The sequence below is a fragment of the Myotis daubentonii genome, chromosome 2 (assembly GCF_963259705.1).
Source record: "Myotis daubentonii chromosome 2, mMyoDau2.1, whole genome shotgun sequence".
Taxonomy (NCBI): domain Eukaryota; kingdom Metazoa; phylum Chordata; class Mammalia; order Chiroptera; family Vespertilionidae; genus Myotis; species Myotis daubentonii.
In genome coordinates this window covers 135652534-135670573 of record NC_081841.1, presented here as the reverse complement: position 1 = coordinate 135670573, position 18040 = coordinate 135652534, and positions in this window count along the sequence as shown.

Sequence of the window (18040 nt, the reverse complement as noted above, 5' to 3'; positions counted from 1 at the left end):
TAGGTGTAACCTTTCTCTCTCATCTCTCTCTGGCCAAGAGTTTACCTACTCAACCTTGTTAACACCTCACTTGTCAAATTTATCAGCCGTGCCTTTTGATGGAAAGCTAATATAGCTTTGCCTCTCCCTGTCAGTTAACACTCTTTGGGAGACTGATAGAATCAGCTTGGAAGGTTTTTCTGGAAAGCTCTATTTATAGAGACACACCTAGGTGACCATCCATGCTAACTATAAATAGCCTCCTTTGTGTGGAAGGGGTAGGGCCATGTTGTCACTATCTTGGATAAGAAGGAGAGGCCTCCCTCCTCCTGATGTTTGCGGTCAGGGCAGATGAGACAAGCTACATCAGTTACAGGGTGTTTGGAGTAAACCCAGCACAGGGATGTGCCTAATAAGTGGGATCATCTCAAGGATATGGAGGCAGTGACTTCTAAACACTTAGGGACCCAGGGGCACAGTCTCCTGAGATAAGCAGCAACCAAGATAAAGACACCAGTCCTGGGAAGCTGGAATCTCAGCCGGCTGTCCTCACCACCATAGTCCCAGAGCCAGTGAGGAGGATGGTCAGTATGGCAGGACAATGTCCTGACTCCTCCTGACTGGGCACAAAGGGTCTACAGCGTGGCATTGACAGTGAGTCCTCACCTTGAACACGGCGCATATTCACACACCTGCGCCCTTACACACACAAGTTAGAGCCGTCCAGGGTATAGGAGGAAAGGACAGGAGCCACGTGGGGAGAGAGGAAGAGAATAAACAGGAGTAAGGGGCCCCAATTCTTCAAAAGAAAGAAGAAGCAACATGATCAGAGGACTGAAGTGGATTGCATTCCCTCTTTTTCTCCCTGTGCCAGGACTTTTGAGGATAAGTTTGGAAACTGTGTGAAGAAGAGGAGGGGCTTGGGAACAGGTTAGGTGCACACAGGGGTGTGTGCCACCAGATGTAGATCTGCATGAGTGTGCTGGTGCTTCTGGGCATGCATGTGGAAACCCTGTGATGCTGCAAAGAGAACCAGCACTACACATGTTAGCCTAGCCACAGAACAATTGCCAAACCTAACTCTGATGGGGAAAGTCATTATTTTCCAAGAGTCAACAAGTACCCTGCTCTCATTCCAGTTTTCCCTCTGGGAGTCACTTAGCATAGTTGGGGGGATGGGGGAGCATAAAGTAATGAGATGGAATGGAACAAAGGAGAATTGTCATAGTCAACATCCTCATGGGGAGGTCTCTTAGTGTACAAAAAACCAGAACCCATTAGGAATAATTGGGACTGGATCCCAGGTGGCCTTCTCAGAAAGCATCCTACTGGCTTGTGCCAAGAAATAGGAATAGGAGATGAAAGGGCTAGCTGTGTGGACTGCCCCCAACCCTGCCAGAGAGGCTTAATCTGCAGTGCAGGTGGATTCATCAACAGGGAAATATTTCTTGGAACCAGGAGTAAATTTATGGCAACTGATTTGCACAATAATAGCTGGTCTGGACAGAGCTCTCATGCAATTACCAGAGCCATATACTACTACTACTAACTTACAGAACAAACAATTTACCCCACATAATGAGAATAGCTAATGGTTATTAAAGTCAGACACTGTTCTGAGCTCTTTTTATCTATTAATTTAATCTGCATGAGCTCTATGAAGTGCATACTATTGTCACCATTCCCATTTTACAGAAGAGAAAACAGGCGTAGTGAGCTTAAGTAATTTCCCCAAAGCCTCCCTCCCCTCCCCCCGAATGCAAGAGCCAGGATTTGAACACAGGAAGTTTTATTCCAAATTCAACCCTCCTAGTCACTAAACATGTATGGTTCCTATGTCTACTTTTGAATGAAGCACTATACTATATTAGGCAATTAACCTAAAGGAGTTTATGGTTAAGAGGAGAAACAGACAACATTGACTTCTGACTTAAGCAAAATTTGCCTGTTCAGAAAACATCAGGTTATTCTGGTAACTATTGGTAGCCTCTTGAGGTTAGAAGTACATAGGGAACTATAAATCTCCTCTCTCACAACATCAGAAATGTTGGACTGAACCCCGCCAGACATACAGGCATGCATTCGCAAGGAAGCACAAAACAGCCATTCAGCTCTATTCAGTAGTTTGGGGAAGACCCCTGCTGGCCCCAGCAGTCCGATGAGCATGATGCATAAAAGGCTGGTAATGGGCAGACACAGTGATATTCTTAGGAGAGCATTAGGCAGTTCTGGGTTGGGTTAGGTAACAGGGTCCTCTGTGAAGGAACAGAGGACCAAGGGGCCGGTGGCTGGCAAGGATCCACTACTTTCTTATGTCTTATTCATGAAAAGGGGTGGAGCCTGTAAAATATTCCTAATCAATCACCAATCTTGACACTATTCATCATACCAAAGAAATGATTTCACTAGGGATATGGGGAGTGCTAAATAATGCCGATTCATAATCGGACACCTCCTGTGCCAGAGAGCCACCCTGGAGGGCTGCTTCCTGATTCAGTGCCACATCTCCTATCTAATAGATGACCTCTGTGTGCCCGAAAACCAGCATCCATTGAGTCATTTTGGTCTAGTGTGTCTTTCCGAAACAGTACTTCATTTTCCATAACATAAGAAACATTGTAAGCACCTGAATGTAAGGTAAAGCCCTCCACATCAAAGAGCAATTTGGAGTGAAATATGCTTTCTATTTATTTACTATTATATAAGAGCACCCAGTTTGTGTATAACACTTAGAAGATGCTCAATAAATTTGAGTTTCCTTCCCTATTTTACTATCTCATTTAATCCTCATTTAAGAAAAAACACTGTGAGGAAATTATTATAGTTTTATGTTATGGATGAGGAAGCAAAAAATGTAAAAAGTTAAGTAACTTGTCAAGTTCATATGACTACAGTTGGCCACTGGGTTCAAACTGGAATGCCTATGCCTCAAGTAACCACACTGCCTCTCTAATACACATAACAAAGCTTTGCAGAAATTGTTACAAAACACTGTCACACATGGCATTTCATCAGATCCTCCCAACACTCCTGTGACAGAAGATTATTATTTTCTTAATCTCCATGTGGAGGAAACGGTTAGAGGAATTACAGCAATGCGCCCAAGTTTTCTAAGGTGGTGAATGAGTCTGTCAGAATTTGAATCCATATCTTACAATGTCCAAACCTTTGCTCTGAGTACTATGCCACGTGATATCTCAGCACAGAGCCCAAGATGGCCAAAGGGCTGAATGTGAACTGCATGCCAGAGTGCCCCATTCATGGGCAACAAGGATCCAGTTGGCTCATCGGGGTTCCAGAGCTGCCCTTAAATCCCATCTCAGCAGCATAAAAAAGCTACCTGTGAGATGACATCCAACATTGTCATAACATTTTGTATTTTATAAAGCACCTATCTCATATGTTGTAATTGTGAATGCAGTCGCTGAATTCAACACTGTAGGACAAAAACAGAACTTCAAGGTGACTGTCTTGTTCAGGCTGACTAAGCCCAGCCTTCGCCGATTCTTACACACTAGAATCAATTCCCACACCCTAGGGAGCCCACTTTCCTAGGCGACACTTTGCATTTTTCTTGATTCACTTAATCTGCTTGAGACTACCTTGATCTTATAGATATAATTTTCTCAGGATCCAAGATTTTCTGTATTATTATAAAAATTGTATATGACTTTTGAAATTAACTTAAAACAAAATAGTATATACAAGAAAATAAGCATTAAGAAATAACTCCTTTACAAAGATATGCTAACATTAATATCATGTTATACATATCCTATCTAATAAAAGAGTCATATGCAAATTAACCATCACTCTGCGACAAAGATGGTGGCGCCCATAGCGGCTGGGGCAGGACGCTGGCAACATAAGCCCCGCAGGCAAGTGAGGCACACAGGCAGTACCCAGCAGGGCCTTCATGGCGGTTGCCACGGCGACCCGCGAGCAGCCAAGTAGGGCCCGCAGGCAACACCCAGCAGGGCCTGCTTGGCGGTCACCGCAGTGTGGAGCAGTCAGGCCCCGCAAAGAGCAGAGAACCACAGGGAGCAGGTCTAAGCTGTCAGTAGGACATCCCCTGAAGGCTCCCAGATTGGAGAGGGTGCAAGTCGGACTGAGGGACAACCCCCGCCCCATGCACGAAATTCATGCACCAGGCCTCTAGTATATATATAAAGGTACATAATATGCCATCACATGTACATGTATGTCTGTACCATTATTTATGTATTAATGAACATTTACTTTTTGGATTTTTTAAAATGTATTTATAACATTGCAATGAAAATCCTTGATAAATTACCCTCCAGAAAACTTGAATCAATTTGTACTCTCACCAACAGAACATAAAACTTTACCAACAGTGAGAATTAGCAAACTTTTGATCTTTAACAAGCTAACGGGAGAAAACAGTAACTTGTTTTTTCATATTTTTCTCAGTACTTGTGAAGGTGAACACCTTTTCATTAGCTTCTGATTAAGATGGTCATATAACTTATAGTCCAATTAGGAGGGTTTTAAAGCTAAAAAGGGGTGCTAACCAGAAGGGAAACTAATGGAACCCATGGTCACACTACATACTGCTCATTTGTATTTTTTAGTTTGAGAATTACTTTGTATGTATCTTTTATTTTTTTACAAAACTGTCTGGTTTTAATTATGACATAAAGATCATGTTATAATAAATAATAAACTTTTGTAATTTTTGTTAAATATATATTTCCCAGTAAATTGTTTGCTTTTATTTTTAATTATAAAAGCAATACAAGACAACCTGGAGGAAATGGACATATTCCTAGAAAAATACAACCTTCCAAAACTCAATCAGGAATAATCTAATAATCTCAATAGGCCAATAACTATGGAAGAAATTGAAGCAGTCATCAAAAAGCTTCCAGCAAACAAAAGCCCAGGACCAGACAGCTTCACAGGGGAGTTTTACCAAACATTCAAGGAAGAACTAAAACCTATCCTCCTCAGACTACTACAAAAAATTCAAGAGGAAGGAACACTTCCCAGCTCATTCTATGAAGCCAGCATCACCCTCATACCAAAACCAGATAAAGACAACACAATGAAAGAGAATTACAGGCCAATATCCCTCATGAACATAGATGCCAAAATCCTCAACAAAATCTTAGCAAATCAGATCCAGCAGTACATCAGAAAGATCATACACCATGACCAAGTAGGATTCATCCCAGGGATGCAAGGATGGTACAATATCCGCAAATCAATAAACGTGATACATCACATAAACAAATTAAGAGATAGAAACCACATAGTCATATCAATTGATGCAGAAAAAGCATTTGACAAAGTCCAACACCCATTTTTGATAAAAACTCTCAGCAAGGTGGGAATAGAAGGATCATACCCCAACATAATAAAAGCCATATATGACAAACCCACAGCCAACATCATACTCAATGGGCAAAAACTAAAACCATTTTCCCTAAGAACAGGAACAAGACAGGGATGCCCTCTCTCACCACTCCTGTTTGACAAAGTACTGGAAGTATTAGCCATTGCAATTAGACAAGAAGAAGAAATAAAAGGCATCCAAAGTTGTGCGAGACCCAGACCTGGCTGCCCCCCCCGCCCCCATTGGGCTAGATCCAGACCCAGTCGGTCCCACCCTTGTCAAGCCCCACCAGGCAGGGGGCACAGCCTCAGGTCTGGTGCCAGGGCAAGGGGCATGGCCTGAGGCCCCCCAGCCCAGGATGGGGCGGGGGGTGAGCCTTGAGGTCCCCTGTCAAGCCCCCTGGGCAGGGGGCGTAGCCTCAGGTCCCCTGGCCCAGTGCTGGGAGGGGGGCACAGCCTCAGATCCCCCAGCCTAGGGCTAAGGGTGCAGCCTGAGGTTCCCTGTCAAGACACGCCAGGCGGGGGGTGCGGCCTGAGGTCCCCCATCAAGCCCTGCTGGGTGGGGGGCATGATCTGAGGCCCCCCAGCCTGGCACCAGGTTGGGGGGTGCGGCCTGAGGTCCCCTATCAAGCCCCACGGGGGTGGAGGGGGCACAGTCTCAGGTACCTGCTGATTGCTTGTTAAGGCCCTTTACGGGAACTTGGCCTCCACTGTGGGTGCAGCCATCTTGTGTTATGGAAACTCCCAACTCCACTGTGGGCACCGCCATCTTTGTGGCTGAGTGATAGTCAGTTTGAATATTCCCCCTTTATTATATAGGATTTTCCAAGTACAGGGTTTTACATCTTTGGTTAAATGTAAGTGGCTTTCTCTAATATACTGCTTTCGTAGGAGGTTTTAGGGGGCAAGGGAGGGACCACTTTGCTACTGCCAGGTGTAGGTAGAAATCTAGGTTCCCTACTCAGTCTCTGTCGACACCTGAGGGAGGGGGCTCCTTGTTATGGCTGGGTGAGAATGAGAATTCCTGCCTCCATGGACTCTCCACCGACCCTTCAGGGTGGGGGTTGGGGGGAGGGGTTCTGCAGGCCACAGGAGATGAAAGTCCTGGCCCTCTACTTGGCCGTCTCTAACTAGACCTCAGTGGGGGAATTGGGGACACCTCAGTACAGAATCACAAGGGTAGAAGTGCTGGTTTTCCCCTTGGTCTTGGCTGCCATGGGTGGGAGCGGGGCCAGTCTTTTCTGTGGTGCTTGGCTGCAGGAACGATTATTGTCTAACAGGTTTCTGTCGTTCACTGCTCCTTTCCTCTTCCTTTGGCTGGAGGCAGCAGGCTTTTCTTTTCTTTTTTCTTCATCTGCTCCTGTTGGTCTTTCTGCTTTGCTGACTCAGCTCCAAGTCTGGAAACTCATGACCGTGTCATTCCTCAGGTTCTGAGGTGCCTAGCAGGTCTGCCTTCTCCTTTTTATCTTTCATAATCATCTAATGTTTGTTTTAGATATAATGTCCAGGCATTTTCGTTGTCCTTAGTGAAGAAATACAGAAGTTTGTTTTATTTAAAATAATAATAATGGAACCTAAACAAAACATCTAAGGGTCTCACTCCTCATGCCTTACCCTTATTCCACTCTCCGTAAGTAACTAGTGGTTCTCTAAGTGTCTCTACTAGTAACGTAATTCAAAATGGAAGGCTTACACCCTCTGCTTTAAATTGTTATTTAAGGTATTTTAAATATGTACTGAATTTACTTAGATCTCATTTAAAAGATACAAAAGAGCATATAGTGGGAAGGAAAATGTCCTTCCCACGCAGGTCTCTTCTCCCAGAACCAACCAGTCTTATCATTTTCTTGAATCTCCTTCCAGAGATATTTTAGTTATATATTGGCAAGTACATTATGCCTCTTGGGATCAAATGTATTATAATTCCCAATTATTGATACCCTCATTCCCAATAAGAATATTGTCCTTTCCTGCCTTTTGCAGAGCCTTCTTGGGGTAGGAGTATACCTACCTGTCCTGGAAACAGACTGAACCATGTACTTGCTTTACCCAATGAAATGTGAGCAGCAGCCAAGTGTGCCAGTTCTAAGCAGAAGGCTTAACACCCTTGTGAAATTCCACTCCCCTCTGGCTATTCTTCCCTGCCATGAGAGCAGATATCCCAGGGCCACGCTTTCCCCTTAATGAGCAGTTTTTTACAGCCGTGGCAGCAAATCCATGGCCACTGTATTAGTTACTCATTGCTACAGAACAAATTATCCTAAAATTTAGAAGGAGCTTAAAATAAACATATTTATCATATAAATATTGTTTTATAATTTTACTAATAAAAATATTACTGTCTCATAACATTCCTGAAGGTGAGGAATCTGGGAGCAGCTTAGTAAGGTGATTCTGGCTCAGGGTCTGAAGAGGCTTCATTCAGTCAAGCAGTCAACTTGGTCTGTGGCAATCTGAAGGCGTGACTGGGGCCGGCTCCAAGAAGACTCGCTCACCTGTCTGTTCGCTGGAGGTCTGTCTCACTTTCTCACCTCAGGGACCTCTAATATGACAAATGGTTTCCTCCAAAGTCAGTGATCCAAGAAGGACATGTCATGTGCTCACAATGGAAGCCACGGTGTCTTTTACAACCTAATTTCAGAAGTCACTTCTTCAGTATTATATTGCTCACATCGACCAAATCTGGTACAAGGTGGGAGGGAACTACACAAAGGTGTGCATGCCAAGGGGCAAGGCTCAATAGGGGCCATCATGGAGACTGGCAGGCATAGCCACAGACATGAGATATAAGCAAAACAATAAAGCATTGTTTTAATATTTGGTCATTGTTTGTTGCCTCAATAGAACCTATAAAAAGCCTAACTGATACACTTATATGTCTTTATACACTTTTAACACTTTTTAAAAAAACTTTGTACTCTAAAGGACAAAGAATGAATACCCCTTACACTCTCCTTAGCTTTCTTACACTACTGACTATTTCTTGTTTGGTGAGTTATTTGTTGTTGCTTTTTTTAAAAAAAGTTTTTCCTGTTGGTTATGTGTATAACTCTAAACTACATACTTGGACCTTGTTCCATTAGCTTTTGATGGCATTGACTTACTCCCCACTATATAAAATTAAGAAATTAGTACTTTAATGCTTCTTCTTCTTTTTTCATTATTTTTAATTTTATTGGGGTGACATTAGTCAACATGAACATATAGGTTTCATGTGTGGATTACTAATTTACAAAATCTGTATACAGGACCATGTGCCCACCACCCAAAGTCAAATCTTCTCCTGTCACCTCATATTAGAACCCCTTCTTCCCCCACCCTTTAATGCTTCTTCTAAGATCACTTCCTTTCAAATTTCTGACCAGTACACCATTATTTTTAAATTTTCAATGTTCTCTTTGCCTCCTCATATCTTTCTCTGCAAGCCATGTTGTTGTCCTAAGAATTTACTAAGCGCCATCTCCACAGAGCATAGAATCAATTAAAAGTTCCCTGTGCCCATTAGGGAAACAAAAATGGTGGGCGCTGAGGGGAGCAGTAAATTGATGCTATCAGGGTTGACTTTGAAGGGGAGGACTGAAGTCTAGAGAAACTCTTGACCTGTGGTCACATGTAATTTCTTCCAGACCCTTATCCAGGGCAGGCAGCATTCTCCCACTAAGGCTGAATTTGCAAAACTATCACAGTTCACAGGCAGCAATCTTGGTGTTTAAGCAAGGAGAGTCCCTGATCAAAGAGGAGAGCTGAAGAAAGGAGAGGTGGTAGAGCTTTGTTGAGCAAGAAATTCTTGGTGTTCCTCAGCATTGTCCAAGCTATTTTTCCTGAGTGGTTCCAACCATCCAGGATGTAGTTAATGTCTCTTCCCCAAGATGTGGGTATGGAGTGTCTGCTGAATTCTGTCTTGGTCCCTTACAAGTGGGGTGACTGGTAAGATCTCCAAATACAATACAAAACACTCAGTTTAATTTTAATTTCCAATAAACAATAGATGTTTGTTTAGTATAAGTACATCTGATATATTACATAGAACATACTTATACTAAACAATTATCTATTGCTTATTTGAAATTCAAATGTAATGGAGCAGCCTTATGTTTACCTGCTAAATCTTGCAACCCTGCACAGGTGGGGCTGAGCTCCCTCTGATCAGCAGGAACAGAAGCAGAGTGCAGAGCCCCACACCAAAGCCCTGACCAAACCCAGACATGAAGAACCACAAAGATGTCCTGTAGAGGGGCATCCACATGGAAATCCTCAGAGTTTTCCTTGATAACTTTACCTGTTAGTCCACAAATTACCTCACATCCAAATTATTCCACACCTATTTCTCAGCCTTTATATAGTTTGTACTCAGTGTATTTGCACTTTTATACACACTTTCTTTAACAGGTCAGATTCACTGTTTGCTGAATGCTACTATGTGACAGTGCATCATATTAGCTGCTTCCTCATACCTTCCCCTTATCTTCACAACCCTGTGCTCATGAGGGAAGCATCATTTATTACCATCACTTCCATTTTCCAGATGTGGGAACTGAGCTTCATAGGGTCCCTGCTGGCTGAGGGACTCCTCAGGAAGGTGTTGCCCCAGGCCCCATGACTAATCTCCACCCAAACCACCTATCACTCACTACTTCGCCAAAGCCAGGTACCACCTCCCCACCCCCACTGAAACCCTCAAGAAAGAGAGGAGGGGACACTCCCTCCAGCAGGATAGTGACATGGAGCTTCTGGGATTTACTGAGGACCTGGGGATCAATACATTAGTCCATAGAAACAAAGTTACAAAAGATGGACACTCACTACGTGGTCTGAAGAAGAAAACAGGCTGTGGTTTGCCAGCCCGAGAACTCACCCATTTAGAGCATAGTTTATATTGGCAAATGCAACCTGAATTTAAGCCATTGATTTAGAAGCGAACTTGCGCAATGCACATCTTGGAGACTGTGCTTATCTTTCGAGTGAGTGAGAGTGTGATTGCGGGCACCCCCGTCCTGTGTTCCCCTGTAATGTCAAGTGGGGGCAGGGGTTGTGTCTTTGGTGACTCATTGTTCCCTGCAGCATAGAGCATGGCTTTGCCCAGAGTCAAGCTTAATGTCTGCACTTCACTGATGGAGCAAGCACGGGAGCCCTCACTTATTTCTATCTGTAGCATCTGTGCAGCATCTGAGATTTGCAATCACTTACAATCATTATTAACCGCTAGCAAATTGCAACCATTTGTTTTTCTTAATGGCATAAATGCCTATTAGCTGCCAGTATTTCCTGTTGAGAAAGCACTGAGGCTTACTTTACATCCTTCCAATTATCTGAAAGAATCCAGAAAAGTGTGAACAAAAGAAAACCATGTAAGTAGGTGTCAGCACAGGGCCAAAAAAATATCAGTTGGCTTGGGCCAAGCTTCAGGACTTTGTTTCTGCTGTGAGTTACAGAACTAACGCAGACATTGTGCCCCTTGGACTGAGGCAGGATTCGGTTTCAGCCTGGTGGTTAGGAAAGAGGAACAGCTCAGTCTGAAATCCTACCCATGAGAAGACTGAAAAGAAACTTCTCCAAAATAAAGTAAAATGTGTATTGTTTAGGCAAGTGTTATGGCCACATGACATCTCGACTCAAGCCCACTCTGCTTAGTGCCTTCACTTCCTTCTCTGGATGATGAAACCTCCTCTCCCACCCCACATGTCCAGAAGAAAGCTCCCCTTTGCAGGCTGAGATGCCATTTTTGTCTTTGGGAGGAAAACAAATCATATCATTATCAAGGCCGTTATTGAGAACATCATGCTCTGAGCCCTACTGGGTTGACTATAGTCAAAAGAATCAAACAAAGCTGTTGGCCATGAATTTCATCCCAGCTGGGACCTCCCCCCACTCCTACTCCAATTCCACTCCCAACTCAAATGCCCAGAATTTGTTCCAGAACCAAGTTAAAATTCCTGTTACTTTCAGATCCACAAACAATGCAAATCTTTTTTGGGTTTTTTTTGTTTTTTTTTTTCCTTTTCTCTTTTTAAGAAAAGAGATTCAGATTGCTGGAAGATTCCAGGTAGACAGGTCGAGTGCGAAGGCCCGGGAGAAGAGGGCGAGGGAGTGATCAGTCAGCGGGACTAGAGGATATACATGAAGCGCAGGCCCCTGAGCAAATACCTAATTGCCTTCCAGGGCACAGAGGCCTGAAGGCCCCCTGCGTGGCTCTGACACCTGCCACCATTGCTGAGTGGTCCCAAGGGAGCTGGTCTACTCAATAAAGGCATTAGGGTCCTAGCTGTTAAACTCTTGCCTTGGGGCCTGTACATAGGTCGCTTGTCCATTAAACTGTCAACTCATTCACCCCTGAGGCAGATTAGGAATGCAATGGTTGTCCTGGGGAATTGGGAAAATACAAAGAATAATGTGTTCCCCCAAACAGTGTTATTTAAGAGCCCTTGGATGAGGGTGGAGGGATGCACTGGCAGCTTTCACTACTTTCGTTTTGAGAGGGAGAGAGAGAGTTTGAAGGGGGGAGCCTTTTTTTACCCCCTTTTGGAGTTTGTTTTGTTATTAAAATTTTCTTTGAAAAGTATCATTGGCTAGAATACTTTATTCTAGAAACCTCCAAGATAACTGCAAACATACTTTTGCAGTTTGGGGCAAAAGTAGGCTTACAGTTGTGAGTATGTGGAAACAGAGTTTATTCTTGTACTATTATGCATTTATTATTATATTATTTTCCATATAAACAACTGTAAAACTACTCCACCTCCCCCTTCCATCTCCCCACCAGGCCCTGTATGAGATAAGAGTCAGTACAGGGTAAGAATGACTGTTAAAAAGGAACACCTTTGCAGGCAGAAATATAAGATTTGAATTCTTGCTCAGACTTAGAGCCTGTGATTTGAGGCAAGTGACTTGATATCTTTGAGCCTTTCTTTCCACCTCAACTCTGAGAAATGGGTAGTGCTAAAGCCTACTTGATATCATGGTTCTGAGCAAAAAACAGAATATATGAAGTACACAGCACAGACCCTGACCCTTAGGTAGTAAGTACTTAAGAATGGTAACAGCCAACAATTATTTAGCTTTACGTACTGTCATCTGTGCTTTACTTTAAAGAAATCATTTAATCCTCACCACTCCCCTGAAGGGTAAATGCCAACACTGTCTCCATTACATAGAAAAGTGGAGCTCAGCAAGGCTCTGTCTGGGGACCACAGCTGGCCAAGTGGCAGAGCAGGATTTGAACCCCATCCTAGCTCTTATCCAGCGTGTCCTGTACAGAAGCTGCAAGCTGAGTCCCAAGCTGGCCCATGGGTATGTTTTCCCTGGCTTACAGTATTTATAAGAAAATATTTAACTTAGTAGTCAACACTTAAAAAGTAAGAAAGATTTCATAATTCTGGATCCTTGGCTCCTCATTAAAGATCCAAAGCTCTGGCCACTGTGCCTGTGTCCCTACAAGCCATGTAGCTGCAGCTGCACAGTGGCTGTCCCCTGCGGACAGTCATGAGCCTACAGTGGTCCCCACCTGGCCTCATCCTCACACATTTTGGCTCCTGGGAGGATTTGAGAATTAGTTTCCTTCCACCGTATTTTCCACCCATTTTTCTCACCACAGCGGTAAGTAATTAGGCACCTACCTGATATTTCTAGGAGGTCCCTTTGTGGATAAAATGCCCGTGCTCGCTCTCATCACCTCTGTTGAGCTCTAGTCCTGCCTGCCTCCTGCAGCTCCCAGGGCACTGTTAATGACATACTAATGTTCCTTGATTTCTCCAGGGCTCCATGGATGCCACCCCTGCTCTGTGAGTTCTGGAGAGACCCAGAAGCATTTCTGACTGTGAACGCATATCCTCTCCTACCATATCGTAGCTTTGCTTCTCTCCTCACTTTGCATCTTAGCCCAGGGTCTCCTTACCTCCGCCTTCCTGGGCTGTTGCTGTGGAGCCCTTACCCCATTCCCCTGGCATATCTCCTACCCGTTTACCCCATTTCACTCAACTTCATGTCCATTTCATCTGAACTTTTATTCATGGTCAGGGTCAGCTTCATGGATGTGAGACCTGTGCAAATACATAGGACCCCACATCTAAAAGGCCTCCCCATTTTAACGTTCTGCTATTGCCATCTTGAAATTCTTAATAGTGTTTGGACCAGAGGCACACTTTTTCTTTTGTACTGGGGCCCACAAATGGTGTAGCTCGTCCTATTCATGTTTCAATTCAAGAAGCTTTAATGACTCCTAACCTTAGCAGTATTTCCCAGCGAGATAATACATGTATGCTGCAGTGAGCTGCTCTGAAGTGCCAGATCCCGGCCAGCCACTGGGGAGAACAGGTGTCATGGCAAATTGTGACCTTTTGCAGTGCACAGAGATGCTGCGTACACCTGCCAGGGAAGTTCTGGCCTGCAGGAGAAGTTCGCTTCCAGTTATAGAAGTCTTAAATCAAGGGGAAGCAGGGCCACACTTCCTCGGAAGGCCCTAGGGAGGAATCCTTCCTTATCTTTTCCAGCTTCTGGTGGCTCCTGACATTACTCTGCTTAGGGTTCATAACTCTAATCTTTGTCCCCTCATTTACATATCCTTTTTCTCTTCTCTGTATATCTCTTTTAAAGACACTTGTCATTGTATTTAGGGCCCATCTGGATAATCCAGAATGATCTCATCTCAAGATGCAATTATATCTGTAAAAAAACTTTTTCCAATTGAGGTGACATTCAAAGGTTCTGGGAATTAGAATGTGGACTTATTTGGGGTTGGGAGGCGGTTAGTCATTCAACCCACTTCAATGGGTACGTGACAGGGGCAGTTAACCACACACTGGGATATTGGGAGAAGCTCCTTGAAAAAAACACACCACACTAACATGTAAGTTGAATAAGCCAGAGAAAATGGGGAAATAAGCCATGGTGGTGGTGAAAGTGTTTCGATAATAGCATGTGCAAAGATGCCAATACAAAGTTAAGCATGATGGATGCCTGAAACTAAATGAAGCTAAGTATATTTGCAGAATAATGTACAAGGGAGAAGGGGTGAAAGAAGCAGCTGGAGAAGTAATCAGGGCCAAATAAAAATGAGTCCTGTTACTACATAAAGTCATTTGGACCAATGTAATGAGGAGCCATTGAAAGGTTTTAAGCAATGGGAAGACACTATTAGATGACCAAAGATTGCTATGACTGTAGTGTGGAGTATGGTTTGGAGGTGGCCAAAAGTGGACCAAGGAGACTGGTTAGGAAATGGTTGCATGATTTATGCTGTGGAAGGTAAACTAGGATAGTGGAGAAGGAAAGAGAGACAGGTCAATTAAGAAGTTGTTTTGAAATCAACTGGATTTGGTGAAAGATAGGATTTCAGTGCACAAGTCAAATATGATACTCAGGCTCTGGCTTCTGGTTTAAAGAGTGTTGCCACTGCTGAAGTTGGGAACTGAGAAGGAGGTGCAGTTTGGGTGGGCACCATAGGGATGAGTTTTAAGTGTCTGTGGGACAGCCAATTAGAGATTATTAGTGGGCATTTGAAGTGAGAAGTCTGCAACCCAGGAGGGAGGTATGGGTCTAGAAACACAGACTTGGGGACCATCAGCATATGGCCCATATGTGAAGTCAGAGAGTGAATAATTGTCCTGGGGGAACGTATAAAGTGAAAAGAGAATGGGGCCCAGGACAGAACTCTCAGGAACACCAACTCTTATGCCATGTGCAGAGGACAATAGCAGATGACTCAAGGGTGGTAACTGCTGATATCCTATCTAATAAAGAGGGAATATGTTAATTGACCATCATGCCCTCACAAATATGTTGGCACCCACAACCAGTAAAGAAGAAATATGCTAATTGACTCTCACCCTCACAAGATGGTGGCGCCCAGTCCCCTCAGCCCTGCCTCATCCAGCCTTAGGCCCCAGTCCCCTCAGCCCTGTTTCATCCAGCCTTAGCTCCCCAGTCCCCTCAGCCCCGCCTCATCCAGCTAGAGTCCCCCAGTCCCCTCAGCCCTGCAGGGGAAGCCAGTTGGGGGCAATCGGGCCAGCAGGGGAGGGCAATTGGAGGTGATTGAGCCAGCAGAGGAGGGCAGTTGGGGACAATCATGCCAGCAGGGGAGCAGTTAGGTGTCAATTAGGCCAGCAGGGGAGCGGGTAGGTGTCAATCAGGCAGGCAGGTGAGGGTTAGGAACCAACAGTCCTGGATTGTGAAAGAGATGTCCGACTGGGATCAGGCCTAAACCGGCAGTTGGACATACCCCAAGGGGTCCCAGATTGGAGAGGGTGCAGGCTGGGCTGAGGGTACCCCCTAACCCATGTGCATGAATCTCATGCACCAAGCCTCTAGTTTAGTTATATTTAACTATCACTATACAATTTGAAACTTTTTGTCACTTGTCATATTCTATGTCACTCATTGTATATTTTGCTGAACAATTCAACATAATATTGTTTTCTGCTATGCTGACTATTTCATATACCTGGGAGCCAGAGCTAGAGGCCCATGCGGGAATAAGAACTGAACAACTGAATGGGAATGATCTGTTCTTGCTTGAGTCAGAAAACAGGAATAGGGGCATTTCCCATCTCCTCTGATCATTCACCAAAATCCGTCATCATATCACATCAACTGAACATTCTAAAAATCTTATTTCTCTTAAATTATAATTGTGTTTCTAAATTAAGGAGTATCTGCTTTTTGCTTAACGTGTTTCCTTCTTGCTCCCCTAGGTTCCTTTTCAGCTGGTTAAATACTATATAACAGCGCTGCCCAGTTTAGCTTTCTGCAGTGATGGAAACATTCTATGTCTGTTATATAATACTAGGGGCCCGGTGCACGAAATTCGTGCACTGGGTGTGTGTGGGGGGGGGGAGTGTCCCTCAGCCCAGCCTGCCCCCTCTCACATACTGGGAGCCCTCAGGCGTTGACCCCCATCACCCTCCAATCGCAGGATTGGCCCCTTGCCCAGGCCTGACGCCTCTGGCTGAGGCATCCGGCCCTAGCAGCGGGGACCCGCAGCTGCAGCGGCCCCGCGATCGTGGGCTTCGCTTTAGGCCCAGGCAAGGGACCCCTAGCTCCTGGGACTGCCAGCTTCGACCGTGCCCAGCTCCCATCGCTGGCTCCACCCCTACTTCCTGCTATCACTGGCCAGGGCTGAAAAGGCACCTGATTCTCCAATCATGGCTGGGGGGCAGGGCAAAGGCGGCCCTGGGGCCGCCTTTGCCCTGCCCCCCAGCTCTTAGCTCCCGCCTGGGTTTCCGATCACTGTCAGTGGCAGGGGGCTTCTTCCTGCTTTCCCTTTCGCCTCCCTGCATTGTCCCTACATATGCAAATTAACCGCCATCTTGTTGGCAGTTAACTGCCAATCTTAGTTGGCAGTTAATTTGCATATAGCCCTGATTAGCCAATGAAAAGGGTAGCTCGTACGCCAATTACCATTTTTCTCTTTTATTAGTGTTGATGGTAGCCAATGCTGACAGTGGCTATTGTGTACTAGAGTGTGTATAGTTCAACTGAGGAACTGGACTTCTAATTCTATTTTATCTTAACCATAACCATTTACATTTAAATACTCACATGTCTCTAGTTGCTATCATGTTGGATAGAATAGCTGCATGACCCTAAGTAAATTCAGAATTCACTTTCTGAGGAACATTTCCTGGACCCTCCTCTCAAAGCCAGGCCTACCTCCCCACTCTATGCTATCTAGAACCTAGTACTTCCATAAAGTTAATAAGATTATAAATTTGAATAATTGTCTGTATTTACTAGTTTAATGTGTGTCTTCCCTAATAGAACAACATAGAGATTATGTCTATCTCATTTGTTATTGTTCCAGCACCTGCCAGGGAGTCCAGTACTTACTATGTGCTCAATAAATATTTATTAAAAGAATAAATGATCAAATGATTCACTAAAGTAATTATGAAATTATGTACTAAGTATATGCATGTTAAGCTAATTGGCTAAGGTTAAAAATCACATCACAGATCATTCAAATAATATAATAGATAATTCTGGAATGCTAATAGCTCTGATCAACAGAAATTGGGGTTATCAAGGAAAGTATGAATTTGGCATGCTCAAATTGGGTAAGTGAAATTTGAGAGGCTGGATTTTATATTCCCTCAATTTTACTGTCAACTAAAATCCTGAAAGCTCTTCCAATTCATGATAGTATGCCACACTTCTTCTCCCTTGTACTGTGTGGTTAATGGAAAAACCATTCACAAATCTCAACCACATCTCTTATTCTCCCCAGAATTTTACATCATTGCTTGGCCCCTAAGTTGCTCTAAATCCTGAGTTTGTCACCATGTGCTGGTTTTCACTCCCAGGTTTGCATTCTCTCAGTGTTTATTTAACATATTCCCTAAACCAGTGGTCGGCAAACTCATTAGTCAACAGAGCCAAATATCAACAGTACAATTGAAATTTCTTTTAAGAGCCAAATTTTTTAAACTGAAACTATATAGGTAGGTACATTGTTATTAACTTAATTAGGGTACTCCTAAGCTGGCCTTTGCTAAAAACGTCCTCAATCTGATTGAGGTACGTTCGCTGAGGTCGACCCCTTCCAACTCTCCCATCCACACTCATCTTGTATACTTGTTTCAGATAGACGAGTGTGGATGGGAGAGCTGGAAGGGGTCGACCTCAGCGAACGTACCTCAAAACAATGTACCTCCCCCGAGCTGCGTATTCGTGACCCACCTGCGCCGTGTCTCCCACCGACCGACCGACCGAC